Source organism: Lucilia sericata, unplaced genomic scaffold (genome assembly GCF_015586225.1).
Source record: "Lucilia sericata isolate MDLA Ls3-8-SP2 unplaced genomic scaffold, ASM1558622v1 Contig000108F_arrow, whole genome shotgun sequence".
Classification (NCBI taxonomy): domain Eukaryota; kingdom Metazoa; phylum Arthropoda; class Insecta; order Diptera; family Calliphoridae; genus Lucilia; species Lucilia sericata.
Genome location: NW_023994140.1, coordinates 295,836 through 311,052, shown reverse-complemented (window position 1 = coordinate 311,052; position 15,217 = coordinate 295,836). Strand labels below are relative to the sequence as shown.

Below are 15,217 nucleotides of genomic sequence, written 5' to 3'. Positions count from 1 at the left end.
TTAACTACATTTTGCTGACACCAGCAAACAAATATCGAAGCCACAAGCATATGGGGGAATCCATAGAAAAATCAACTCATACTTACTACGTTTTTTATAAATAAAGGTATAGACTTAAATTCTAAAAATTTTAAGACAAAACCTAAAAACTTTTCCTTATTTTTCTCTGACCATGGAATAACCCATATACCAAATCTTTCATATTGTCTCTATATGACTGCATTTAAAGCTTATCGCCACATTTTTTGTTGATTTTTTTTTCTGTATATTCTTTTAGGCGGCGGCCCTACTTGAATAAACATTTTGCGTTCAATATTTGCTGGTAATGCGTGGCATTCCCTTTTCAGTTCAGTATTTTGCAAACAGTCAAAATCCATCACATTCTTGGGGATGGTTCGTTGGTTGATGGTTGACTGGTTGTTTGGTTGGCATATTGGTTATTTGATGTTTTATGCTTTTATATTTTATTATCCAGGTTTTTATTTTTGAGTTTTACTTTGTTCGAAACTCTATGGTTTTAAAGCCACTGCATTCGTACATTGTAGTAATGAACCACGAAGTAAACTGGGCACAGAGAGAAAAAAATTATACAGTAGATTCTGGGTTATTGAAAATGTCAAAGTAGTCCTTTATAAATGAGCCACAACTGCTTCTATTTATGAATTTGTTCAGTTCTAGTTTAGTTCTAGTTCAGTTCTATTTCAGTTCTAGTTTAGTTCTAGTTCAGTTCTAGTTCAGTTCTAGTTCAGTTCTAGTTCAGTTCTAGTTCAGTTCTAGTTCAGTTCTAGTTCAGTTCTAGTTCAGTTCTAGTTCAGTTCTAGTTCAGTTCTAGTTCAGTTCTAGTTCAGTTCTAGTTCAGTTCTAGTTCAGTTCTAGTTCAGTTCTAGTTCAGTTCTAGTTCAGTTCTAGTTCAGTTCTAGTTCAGTTCTAGTTCAGTTCTAGTTCAGTTCTAGTTCAGTTCTAGTTCAGTTCTAGTTCAGTTCTAGTTCAGTTCTAGTTCAGTTCTAGTTCAGTTCTAGTTCAGTTCTAGTTCTAGTTCAGTTCTAGTTCAGTTCTAGTTCAGTTCTAGTTCAGTTCTAGTTCAGTTCTAGTTCAGTTCTAGTTCAGTTCTAGTTCAGTTCTAGTTCAGTTCTAGTTCAGTTCTAGTTCAGTTCTAGTTCAGTTCTAGTTCAGTTCTAGTTCAGTTCTAGTTCAGTTCTAGTTCAGTTCTAGTTCAGTTCTAGTTCAGTTCTAGTTCAGTTCTAGTTCAGTTCTAGTTCAGTTCTAGTTCAGTTCAGTTCTAGTTCAGTTCTAGTTCAGTTCTAGTTCAGTTCTAGTTCAGTTCTAGTTCAGTTCTAGTTCAGTTCTAGTTCAGTTCTAGTTCAGTTCTAGTTCAGTTCTAGTTCAGTTCTAGTTCAGGTCTAGTTCAGTTCTAGTTCAGTTCTAGTTCAGTTCTAGTTCAGATCTAGTTCAGTTTTAGTTCAGTTTTAGTCCAGTTCTAGTTCAGTTCTAGTTCAGTTCTAGTTCAGTTCTAGTTCAGTTCTAGTTCAGTTCTAGTTTAGTTTAGTTCTAGTTCAGTTCAGTTCTAGTTCAGTTCTAATTCAGTTCTAGTTCAGTTCTAGTTCAGTTCTAGTTCAGTTCTAGTTCAGTTCTAGTTCAGTTCTAGTTTAGTTTAGTTCTAGTTCTAGTTCAGTTCAGTTCAGTTCTAGTTCAGTTCTAATTCAGTTCTAGTTCATTTCTAGTTCAGTTCTAGTTCAGTTCTAGTTCAGTTCTAGTTCAGTTCTAGTTCAGTTCTAGTTAAGTTCTATTTTGGCCCTAGTTCGATTCTAAATCGGTTCTAGTTCAGTTCTAGTTGAGCTCCAGTTTGGTTCTAGAACTCTTGTTTATAGTCTTTCCAATAGTTCCTTTTAAAGTCTTTATTGCCCCTGAAAATGTTTTGACATATTTTAGAGTAACTAACCGGCAGTCGTCAGTCAACCTGGTTTCCTAGCCTGCTGTTGTGCTGCTCGCTACTCTGAATAGTTGATTACAGAATTTTCGCACAATATACATTGTATGCAGAGCTTTAATGTGTGCACAGCAATGTGGTTGTTCAATATTGTATTGTCGATGTTTTTTCACTAAAATTTTTGTTTCGCTTTGCAGCTGACATTCTATGTACAACATGTTCAAGTATATAAACACATATTTCAACAATCACTGAAGTGATGTGGTTCTCGGTTTGGTGGTGGGTCATCATCGTCATCATCATCAACATGGTCGTCATCTTTATAAATGAATTTCATTTGGCAGAGCATGTGTTGCACATAAAGCTCTACTGCTTTCAACTACTGAATTAAGCCATTCGTATGCATGTGAATGTAGAATGAACGAATTTGTTGAGCCACAGCCATCATAAGTATAACTCAGTCGAGCATTGTGGAAGTACTCTCTAGCCTAACAGCCACCATGCCAGAGTTTTAGTATCATTGCTAAATGTCGCCATATACATATGGCGATGGCAAGTATGTACTACTATTATTCCCTTTTTGTTGCTTGGCTGGTTATTGGTTTTGTTTGGCAGCAGCAGTTTGGGTTTTTTGTGTACGCTTCCAAGAGCTGAACACTATTGAATGCGAATGTATTTTATGACCCCTGTTTTAAATATGGTTTTGAAACAAATTTGTTTTTACTTTTTTTTTTTTTTTTTTTGCTTTTGGATTGTGTTGTACTTCTGCTGCATGTGTGATGTGCTAATAATATGGGCTGATGACTGGTGTGTTTGCTGCATTAGCAAATTCATCATACTCTCTTCTGCCAGCCAGCCAACCAACCATTCATCCATCCATCCATTCTTGCAACTATTCATCCAACCATCCATCTATCCAACCTTCCTTTTTTTGCAATTGCAATAACAATCTGCAATTCAGTCATTTTAACGACCCTCCAACGTGCAGTGTAACCGCCATTAAGTGAGTCATACATTTTGCCCAAAAAACAAACGAGCAATGAACAAAGCATACAACTGAAAAACAAAAACAAATTTTACAATATTTGCCAAGCAGCCAGCCAGCCGAGCTTGTGTGAGTACAGAAATACAGAAAAATCCATGTCGTTGTTTTTTCTGTTTTCCACACTTCAGTTACTTTTTGTTGCTGCTGTTCCATTTAGTTCTTTTCCATTTAATTTTTAGCTTGGTACTCATCATCATCATCGTCAGCACAACCACCACCATCGTCAACAGGAACTTTAGCACAAAAAAGAAAACAAAAACTACTAAAAGTTCAGCTTTAATAGCCATTCAGTCAGCCAGCAGCAGGCGGCAATTTGACTCTTACATGCTTTTACTTTGGTTTTTTTCTGCCCTTTTTTCTCGTTTAAATCCAACTCTGTAGGATTTCAATTTTTATAAGCTTTTGATATACAAAAGAAAGTAAATATTAAGGTTAATAGGAAAGATTTTAACTCGGGAAAATATTTTTAAAAAGAAAACTTTTTTAAAAATTTTGAATTCTTAAAATTATCTATATTCAGCTAGCTGAATTTGCATAAAATTAAAATTTCATTAATATTTATGACTTTTAGTAGTTTACTAGTAATTAAAGCCTTATTCAGCTGGCTGAATTTAATCAAAATGCCTTAACAATGTGACAAGAACTAAAATCTGAACATTAAGTTTCATATTTATTAAATTCAGCTAGCTGAATATGATTTAAAAAAGCTGACAAACATTAAAAAGTTGTAAATTCGAATAAATACCAAATATTTTCTGAATTCAGCTTGCTGATTAAAGGAAAAATTTAATTCAGGAAATACAAATTAAAACGAATTTTATAATAAATAAAAAATTTCATATATTCAGCTAGCTGAATATGAGGAAAGCTCATTTCAGCTAAAGAAAATTGCAAAAAAATAGTTTTTAATGATAATAAAACTTTAAATTTTCTAAAATTATTAAATTCAGCTAACTGAATAGCAAGAAAATAAGTCAGTTAAGAAAAAATTTAAGCAATTTTCACGTAAACCTAAAATTTCTTATATTCAGCTAGCTGAATATAACAAAATCTCAATTCAGCTAAAAAAAAGTTAAAGCTAATTTCATATTAAATAAAAATTTCTTATATTCAGCTAGCTGAATATGGGGAAAACTCAATTCAGCTAAAGAAAATTTAAAAAAAATAATTTTAAATTATACAAAAACTTTAAATCTATTAAAATTATTTAATTCAGCTAGCTGAATTGGAAGAAAATTAAAGTCAGTTAAGAAAAATTTAAGCAAATTTCATGAAAACCTTAAATTTTTTACATTCAGCTAGCTGAATATAATATAATCTCAATTCAGCTTAATAAAACGCTGCAAATTAGCTGTAAATAATATTAGAATGATAAAAACTTAGCAAAAATTTGATAAAAACAAAAAATTTCTCTAATCCAGTTAGCTGAATACAATAAAAACTTTATTCAGCTTACATATATTACACTTAAACTACTTTAGAACATGTAAAATTGTTAAATTTATTGAAATAAGTCAATTCAGCTAGCTGAATAAGAGATATAATACATAAAATCAATAAAAATTCGTAAAAATTTAATAAAAACAAAAAATTTATTTTATTTAACTCAATAAAAACATAATTCAGCAAACATATTTTGCACCAAAACCACTTAAAAATGTGTAAAATTTTTAAATTTATAAAAATTATCTTATTCAGCAAGCTGAATAAAGAAAATAATAAATAAAATTAATAAAAAATATAACAAATTTTACAAAAACCTACATTTTTATCAATTCAGCTAGCTGAATATGGAATTAAATATCTGATATTAACAGAAATCTATAAATATTCAACTATTATCAATGAAACTATATATTCAGCTAGCTGAATTAGGGAAATATTAAAATTTCCTAATAACTTATAAATTATGAAATAGATCATTAAATTTTGCTACACAAAGCTAGCTGAATAGGAACGATAATAAATTCAGCTAGGAAATAGATCTATATATATAGATCTTTGTTTGTGAACTATACATTCTTAGAACGGCTATGATTTTTGCCTCAACTTTGCCAGCATCTTTTTCCGACAATTTCCGACAATTTATCCTAACAGTCCTGTGATTTCCTACTCTCTTATCCTCTTTAACAGCTTCTATGGTGACCGTTAAATTAGTAACTATGAACACATGAACAAATAAGAGAAGATGTGTGTTGTTTTTTCTGTTTGTACCCCATCCTCTTTTTATTTTTGCCATTTTTCTAAAGCGACATTAAGCGGAGGGTAACACGCATTAACTAAAATTACTAAAAACAGTCCCCACATGCTATTTTTTCATTACTTCTTCACTAGCTTTTCTTGCTGCTTTGAAGACTGCTGGCATGGAGTGTGTAGTAGTACCCTTGAATCACATTAATAACATCAGTCAGTCAGTAACAGCAATATCAACAACAGCAGCAGCAGTATAATAAACATACCCTAAGCTTTAGCTTGAATAGAAAATGTTTGTTTTGCCAAAAGATGGAAGGGGGGAACATACGCGCAAGAATAAATGAATGTACGTGTCTTGATTGCTTTCTTTCGGCCCATACATAGTACATTAACAACAAATGAATGAATGACTGTCTGTCTGTCATTTAGTTTGTCAGTCAAGCAGTTCATGCATCTTTTACATACACGTTATAAAAGGCATATAAAAACACACGCAAAAAGTAAAGAAAAATAGCAAATAATAACAACAATGTTTTTTTTTTTTTTTTTTTTTTTGAAATCAACATCATCATCATCATCTGCATCTTCATTATCGTTTTCTTTTTCTACTTCGTCAACATTCTGAATAATAACAAAAAAAACTATAGCAACAAATATTTAAACCGTCAACGTTTCCTTCCTCTAGCTGTATCGCATGCTTTAAGTTAAGACGAAATATTCAAAGAAAGAAAACACATACAAAATCAAATACACCACCAACCAACATATGCTACGTTTGTTTCTCTTTCTCCTTTGGTCTGGGGTCTTTAGTTTTTTTTTTTGTATCTAAGTATGTAGGTAATTTTAAACGTTAAAAGCTTGTCATGGTGGCATATACGATGACTTTGCAGTGAGTCTAAAGTGTTTTGCATATTGAGTCAAGCTCAGAACACTCTGAAGGATAAATTAGGTTATTTTTAACCTCTTCTGAGGTAAAGAAAACCGGATCTCAAGAAAGAAAAGAAGCTTTCCGGAAGTCAGATACTGAAAGAGGAAAACGAGCCGTCAAAGTGCTTCGACCCTGAAGAACTTAGTGGAGAGTATTCCTTTACCCTGGAATATCACTTAAGAAAAGAGATCTTTCGAAGCTTGAAGTCGAATATTTTTAAGGGACGGGACAGTGAACTGGCGAATAAGCGCATTCTAGGCAGCTTAAAGGTCCAAAGCCGTAAAGTCACAAAGAGGACACATGTGGCACTCCTCTTATATTAGGTATCGCCAAGAACTCCAAAGGTAGTCTTCTCAAGAACTTATTTCGCCTCTGAAACTGTCTCCTTCAAAATTAGGGAGGTGAAACCCTTGGAAAGCTGATACCACAAGCCCCGAAAGAGACACAAAAGTACCTGGTGTCCTTAGTATCATTAGTCACTCATTGAGGAGTCAAATCCTAAACACCAGGAGGTGATCACCAACTGTCTGCAAGGCAGTTTAGCTTTAGAGGGAGGTAAACAGGGATAAGAAACTTTCGTTTTAAAGATAAGAAAGTCAGAGGACTTATCGCCTTTTTTCTTTTAATGATCCTTAAGATCCCAGGGATAAGAAACTTTCGTTCTAAAGATAAGAAAGTCAGAGGACTTATCGCCTTTTTTTCTTTTAATGATCGTTAAGATCCCAGAAATCTTGTCAGCGACCGAGAAAGAGTGATAGGAACTTAAACGATCTGGTTGAAAGAAAGATCACTGTCAAACTCTCCAATGACTAGTAAAGAAAGATTAAATCAAAACGAGGATCAGTGTGAGTGATCTATTATCAAAGACTAGCGAAGAAATATCATACTTAAGATCCCTGAAAAGATTTCAGAGTGTCAGACACGTCCATATATTCAGAGTGATCTGATTAGATAAGGGTTCAATATAAATGATCTTGTCTAATTTAATTTTAATGTTCGAATGTCTGATGATGAAATATAGGAACTTAAACGTGGTGAATCAGTAATTATCAAACTATTCAATGACTTGCGAAGAATAGTGTGAAGATCCGTATATTCCAGAGTGATCTGATCAGATAAAGGATCAATATGAATAATCTTGTTTCTTGATAATATTAACATTCGAAATTCTAATGGAGAAAAATAAAAGAACATAAACGAATTGATCAAAAGGAGGATCAGTTTTAATAATCATCAAACTCTTTAAGCTTAAAGCTTCAGTGTGAATGTTCTTATTTTTTGCCTTAAACCTTTGAAAGTATTATGAAAGATCCCACAAACTTTTCAAAAAAAGAAGGGAAACTAATAGGAACTTAGACAAATTAATAAAAAGGAGGAGCAGTGTGAACGATCTATAACCAAAAAAAGATTATACTATAGATCCCTAAACGGATTCAAGAGTGCTAGACACCTACGTACATATATCTCATTATCATCTGTTTAGGTAAAGGTTCAGTAAGAATTGCTATTAACGTTCGAAAGTCTGATGAAAGATCCCAGAAATCGTGCGAACGGGAAAGCATAAAATGACGAGGGATAGTAAACTCTTTTGCTTTGAAGCTAGAAAGACAGATATCAGTTCTACTTTAATGAGTCAGTGTCCACCTCTTTTATCTCAAGTCAATTGTCTGAAAAATTTGAATAAATGATCTTAAATTTTTGCTTGTAATTTTCGAAAATCTTGTGGAAATTCCTGAACTATCCAATAGTTCAGAGGGAGAATGGAGAGGACAAGAGGTGTAGGAAAGAAGAAAGGAAGGAAGTCATATACCAGTTCTGCCTTGAATAGCCTTATCGAGAACCTTAAAAAGATTTGAAATTGTCAGCGATTTTAGAGAGCGGAAGTAAGAAGTATAGAAAACTCTTTCGTTTCGAGGATAAGAAAGTCATATAACAGTTCTAATTTGAAGCCTATTGTCGGTAAAATCCTAACTTAACTGTTTAAGAATCTCCTATTTGGCATTATTTGCACCTTCTCTTCTTATTAAAAAAAAATGTACTACGATGTTCTTTCAAATGTGTGGGTCTCTCTGTTCATACTTGTAGATTTGTTGATTCCTTTCCGTTGTCTCTGTTTGTGCGACATTAAATTCATTTTTACGAGAAACGTTTTATTTATCAACAACGACGACAACATCGTCGGCGTCCGCGTCGTCGATGTCGTAAGTTTGCTTACGTTTCTTTTTCTTTAGCTTGCAGCTTTAGTTTGTTGTATTTTGCAGCCCGCCAGCCTGCCTGCCCGTTTTTATTTCACAAAGTTTGCTGAATTGACAGACGACCGTTTGTACTTTATTTGGCTGACTGGCGTTTTGTAATACTGTTGTGAAAGAGGAGCTTAGCTTTACTCGCTCTCTACTGTTCAGAATTCTACTTAAGCGTGTATATATTTTTGTGACAGACTACAAGTTTGTGTGTGAGTGTTCTTAAAGTGCTGATGTTGGGGATTCTGATTCTACTAGTTGTTGCCTTCGTTCGTTTTTGTTTGTAATTTTGTATGTGTTTTGGCTTCGTTTTTCTTTAGCTTGTTTATTTTTTCTTCTTTTTTCGCATTTGAATGACTGTTTTTGCTGTCTGCCTGTGTTTAATATTACTGTTGACGATTTAACAACAGAGTCTGACTTTTAGTTTGTTTGCCAAATACGTCTCCATGTCTGCTTGCCTGCCTGCCTGCTTGTCTTGTCATTTTTGCCATCGAGCATTTATATTTTTGTAGCCGAGTAAAACTTTTGCTTGTTGTGTCTGAAATGTTGTCCCTGGAATTTGCTTCATTTCATGCTTATTGACACTGTATGTGCTTCGAAACTATTTCGATATTTATTGTTTTTTTTTTTTTTTTTTCGTTTTCTACTTCTTCTATAGTCCATTTCATTTGTTTGTTTGTTCGTTTTTATTTGCTTTACGATTCACTCAAATACGTCTCCTCGCAGCAGCATTTTAATGTGTTTTAGGTGTTTTAATGTATGAAGATTTTTTGTTGTTGTTTTATTGGGTTTGGGTAGAGGAGTTAAATACAAATACAACAACTACGGCATGTATATTTTGTTTGTATGTCAAATATGGACTGGCCTGTAGGTAGATGTAAAGGATGCCAGAGTGTTTCAATTGAATTCAAGTTCAAATCTCAAACTGAACTAGAACTGAACTAGAACTTAACTAAAACTGAACTAGAACTGAACTAGAACTGAACTAGAACTGAACTAGAACTGAACTAGAACTGAACTAGAACTGAACTAGAACTGAACTAGAACTGAATTAGAACTGAATTAGAACTGAACTAGAACTGAAATAGAACTGAACTAGAACTGAACTAGAACTGAACTAGAACTGAACTAGAACTGAACTAGAACTGAACTCGAACTGAACTAGAACTGAACTAGAACTGAACTAGAACTGAACTAGAACTGAATTAGAACTGAACTAGAACTGAACTAGAACTGAACTAGAACTGAACTAGAACTAGAACTGAACTAGAACTGAACTAGAACTGAACTAGAACTGAACTAGAACTGAACTAGAACTGAACTAGAACTGAACTAAAACTGAACTAGAACTCAACTAAAACTCAACTAAAACTGAACTAAAACTGAACTAAAACTGAACTAAAACTGAACTAGAACTGAACTAGAACTGAATTAGAACTGAACTAGAACTGAACTAGAACTGAACTAGAACTGAACTAGAACTGAACTAGAACTGAACTAGAACTGAACTAGAACTGAACTCGAACTGAAATAGAACTGAAATAGAACTGAACTAGAACTGAACTAGAACTGAACTAGAACTGAACTAGAACTGAAATAGAACTGAAATAGAACTGAACTAGAACTGAACTAGAACTGAACTCGAACTGAACTAGAACTGAACTAGAACTGAAATAGAACTGAACTAGAACTGAACTCGAACTGAACTAGAACTGAACTAGAACTGAACTAGAACTGAACTAGAACTGAACTAGAACTGAACTAGAACTGAACTAGAACTAGAACTGAACTAGAACTAGAACTGAACTAGAACTGAACTAGTAATGAACAAGAACTGAAATAAAACTGAACTAGAACTATGCTATAGATGAACTTGTATTTCGATAATATTCCCATCTGGCCACATCTTCTTTTCCATTCTGCTTCAATTATACTTGTGGACTTTATGCGTCAATTGCTTGAAATACATGTCGTGTTATTTGGCTTCGGGTTTTTCGGTGTCTACATATGTGTGTATGTGTATTTAGCTCGTTTTACATTTAAATGTCTATATGTTCCAAATAATGTGCAAAGCAGTGAGTTTGATTAGTTGAGAGTTTTTTTTTTGTTTTCGTTAGGCTTTGAAATCACCCTGTCTGCAGTACTAGTAGGATGTTCTTCAATGGTGGCACAATATGGTGCGGTAAAGTATAAATTGGCAAATGTTGATTACTTACTATTGCCTGACTGCCAACCAGCCTGCTTAGTTGCTTGCTAGTTGGCTAAACTCGGCATTGGCATGCTGGCTAGATGTCATGGCAAAAATTATAACTCTTACCCGGCTTATAAATACAAACTAACAAAGCTCCCCCATGTGTACAAATACTTATTCTATATGTAGTCGTATATAGTTACCGTTGAGTGTATTGTGTATACCCTAATAGTCATTAACTAGCTTGGAGTTGAGCATGACAGCCAGATATTATAGAATGTGTAAGAGAGAGTAACGAGGGTAGTAACTAGATTTGAACAAGAACAGAACTAGAGTAAAACTAGAACAGTACTAGAACAGAACTAGAATAGAACTAGAACAGAACTAGAACAGAACTAGAACAGAACTAGAACAGAACTAGAACAGAACTAGAACAGAACTAGAACAGAACTAGAACAGAACTAGAACAGAACTAGAACAGAACTAGAACAGAACTAGAACAGAACTAGAACAGAACTAGAACAGAACTAGAACAGAACTAGAACAGAACTAGAACAGAACTAGAACAGAACTAGAACAGAACTAGAACAGAACTAGAACAGAACTAGAACAGAACAGAACAGAACAGAACAGAACTAGAACAGAACTAGAACAGAACTAGAACAGAACTAGAACAGAACTAGAACAGAACTAGAACAGAACTAGAACAGAACTAGAACAGAACTAGAACAGAACTAGAACAGAACTAGAACAGTACTAGAACAGAACTAGAACAGAACTAGAACAGAACTAGAACAGAACTAGAACAGAACTAGAACAGAACTAGAACAGAACTAGAACAGAACTAGAACAGAACTAGAACAGAACTAGAACAGAACTAGAACAGAACTAGAACAGAACTAGAACAGAACTAGAACAGAACTAGAACAGAACTAGAACAGAACTAGAACAGAACTAGAACAGAACTAGAACAGAACTAGAACAGAACTAGAACAGAACTAGAACAGAACTAGAACAGAACAGAACTAGAACAGAACTAGAACAGAACTAGAACAGAACTAAAACTAGAACAGAACTAGAACAGAACTAGAACAGAACTAGAACAGAACTAGAACAGAACTAGAACAGAACAGAACAGAACTAGAACAGAACTAGAACAGAACTAGAACAGAACTAGAACAGAACTAGAACAGAACTAGAACAGAACTAGAACAGAACTAGAACAGAACTAGAACAGAACTAGAACAGAACTAGAACAGAACTAGAACAGAACAGAACTAGAACAGAACTAGAACTAGAATAGAACTAGAACAGAACTAGAGCAGAACTAGAACAGAACTAGAACAGAACTAGAACAGAACTAGAACAGAACAGAACTAGAACAGAACTAGAACAGAACTAGAACAGAACTAGAACAGAACTAGAACAGAACTAGAACAGAACTAGAACTAGAACAGAACTAGAACAGAACTAGAACAGAACTAGAACAGAACTAGAACAGAACTAGAACAGAACTAGAACAGAACTAGGACAGAATTAGAATAGAACTAGAACAGAACTATAACAAAACTAGAAATAATTCTGCAGAATTAAAATAGAACTAGATGAGAATTGGAACAGAAATAGAACAGAATTATTACTCAAATAGAACAGAACCTGAACTGAACTAGATCCGATCTTTGACGAAACTAAGAAAATTTCCTTAATTTTCCAACCTATCTCGTTTATTTCACTTAAATATGTTTGGTTTTCTATCCATATATGCGAGTGTATATGTTGTATTGTTGTACTTTTTTGTAACTAGTGTGTCATGACGACACCATGACTGCATTTCCACACTCCTCTCCTACTCCAAACAAAAATAAAAGAAACACCAGCATTAAGTCGTTCGTCGTACACTTCTACACAATTGTTGTGTTTGGTACTCCCCTTCCGACTTCTCTTGCTGCTGCTGCCGGTGCTGCTGTTGCTATTTCCTGTCAAAAAGTTTCAACATCTCTTCACCAAGTCCTTCTAAGCTTTGTAGTATTGTTTTGCCTTTATGGAAAACTACTCGTACAAATGAGGTTGATGAAATGATGTACTAGCAGTGAATACTAAAAATGAAAATTATAATGAAGATTATGACGATGACGAAGAAAATAATGTAGATGATGATGATGATAATGATTGTCTTTGTGATGTTTGCATTTCTATCAGCTTTTAGAATTTTTCATTTTTCAACAATTATCCTGTAGTTTTTTTTTCTTCACAATTGTTTCTTTAGCAAGCTTAGTACTCTTGCTCTGCTCTTTGCCTAGAACGTAATTCTTTTTGAAACTGTTTTCTTTTTTCTGAGATCTGAGTTTTTTTGTTGGCGACCTAGAGTCAGGCTAGTGTATGTATGTGGATATAGTATTTAAGAGCGCTTTATATACTTATTCTGAATGTATATTTTGCTGGCAAATGCTGTCGTTTGCAATCTGTGTTTTTTGGGGTTTCAACTGCAAAACGTAATGAAAAACAAAAAAAAAAAAAAATCTAAAAGAAATGGTTGTCAGGCAAGCAGGCACAAAAACATGATTGCTTTTAGTTTGTTGTTGTTGCTTTGTTACCAGCTCATGTTCTATCAACCCTGTGTGTCGAGTATAAGCTTTTTACGTCCCTACTTTTTTCATACAATATAATGGATCTGTTCTAGTGCCATAACAGCAGCAGCAATAACAACAACTATATCATCAACCTCATCATCATCATACTCCTGCTCAAGAATTGTTATGCTTTGCCAAAGCTACAACCAGCAATATTAAGGCTTGTGCACACATACACTTCCATAACACAAGCATTAGCACGAGTATACTTTTCACAGTCACATCCAATCATCCCTGCCTTTTGTGTTGTTGTATTCTACCTAACAAATGAAACCACCAGACATCATTCCCTGTAACCCAAACTGAACTAAACCAAATCGTACCGAACTGAACCATGCCAGTCAGCCAGCCAACAAGCAAGCAAAACAGCCAGCCAGCCATCCAACTAACAAACCATCCATCCATCTATACGATACGACGTTACGAGACACACACGTACTCTAGTTTTATAATAAACGAGAACGTTTTGTATTTATGCTGTGGGGACAGTGGGTTAAAACAAGTTCAGTTCTAGTTTGTATATCTCCTTCGGCTTACAATTACCGTTATCAATCTAAAAGTAAAGGAGTTCTAGTTCAGATCTGGTTCAGTTCTAGTTCAGTTCTAGTTTAGTTCTAGTTCAGTTCTAGTTTAATTTTAGTTCATTTCCAGTTCAGTTCTAGTTCAGTTCTAGTTCTGTTCCAGTTCTGTACAAGTTCTGTTCTAGTTATGTTCTAGTTCTGTTCTAGTTCTGTTCTAGTTCTGTTCTAGTTCTGTTCTAGTTCTGTTCTAGTTCTGTTCTAGTTCTGTTCTAGTTCTGTTCTAGTTCTGTTCTAGTTCTGTTCTAGTTCTGTTCTAGTTCTGTTCTAGTTCTGTTCTAGTTCTGTTCTAGTTCTGTTCTAGTTCTGTTCTAGTTCTGTTCTAGTTCTGTTCTAGTTCTGTTCTAGTTCTGTTCTAGTTCTGTTCTAGTTCTGTTCTAGTTCTGTTCTAGTTCTAGTTCTGTTCTAGTTCTGTTCTAGTTCTGTTCTAGTTCTGTTTTAATTCTGTTCTAGTTCTGTTCTAGTTCCGTTCTAGATCCGTTCTAGTTCCGTTCTAGTTCTGTTCTAGTTCTGTTCTAGTTCTGTTCTAGTTCTGTTCCAGTTCTGTTCCAGTTCTGTTCTAGTTCTAGTAGTTCTGTTCTGTTCTAGTTCTGTTCTAGTTCTGTTCTAGTTCTGTTCTAGTTCTGTTCTAGTTCTGTTCTAGTTCTAGTTCTGTTCTAGTTCTGTTATAGTTCTGTTTTAATTCTGTTCTAGTTCTGTTCTAGTTCTGTTCTAGTTCTGTTCTAGTTCTGTTCTAGTTCTGTTCTAGTTCTGTTCTAGTTCTGTTCTAGTTCTGTTCTAGTTCTGTTCTAGTTCTGTTATAGTTCTGATCTAGTTTCTGTTCTAGTTCTGTTCTAGTTCTGTTCTAGTTCAGTTCTAGTTCAGTTCTAGTCCAGTTCTAGTTCAGTTCTAGTTCAGTTCTAGTTTAATTCTAGTTCATTTCCAGTTCAGTTCTATTTCAGTGCTAGTTCAGTTCTAGTTCTAGTTCAGTTCTAGTTCAGTTCTAGTTCAGTTCTAGTTCAGTTCTAGTTCAGTTCTAGTTCAGTTCTAGTTCAGTTCTAGTTCAGTTCTAGTTCAGTTCTAGTTCAGTTCTAGTTCAGTTCTAGTTCAGTTCTAGTTCAGTTCTAGTTAGTTCTAGTTCAGTTCTAGTTTCAGTTCTAGTTCAGTTCTAGTTCAGTTCTAGTTCAGTTCTAGTTCAGTTCTAGTTCAGTTCTAGTTCAGTTCTAGTTCAGTTCTAGTTCAGTTCTAGTTCAGTTCTAGTTCAGTTCTAGTTCAGTTCTAGTTCAGTTCTAGTTCAGTTCTAGTTCAGTTCTAGTTCAGTTCTAGTTCAGTTCTAGTTCAGTTCTAGTTCAGTTCTAGTTCAGTTCTAGTTCAGTTCTAGTTCTGTTCTAGTTCAGTTCTAGTTCTAATTCAGTTCTAGTTCAGTTCTAGTTCAGTTCTAGTTCAGTTTCTAGTTCAGTTCTAGTTCAGTTCTAGTTCAGTTCTAGTTCAGTTCTAGTTCAGTTC

The 15,217-nt window shown here is 34.2% G+C and overlaps 1 protein-coding gene across 2 annotated transcripts in view; it reads left to right on the top strand.

Moving 5' to 3' along the window:
* The window catches only part of LOC119600221 (CTP synthase), a 42,003-nt gene that overhangs the window by 5,937 nt on the left and 20,849 nt on the right, over nt 1-15,217 (top strand). The window lies entirely within an intron of this gene.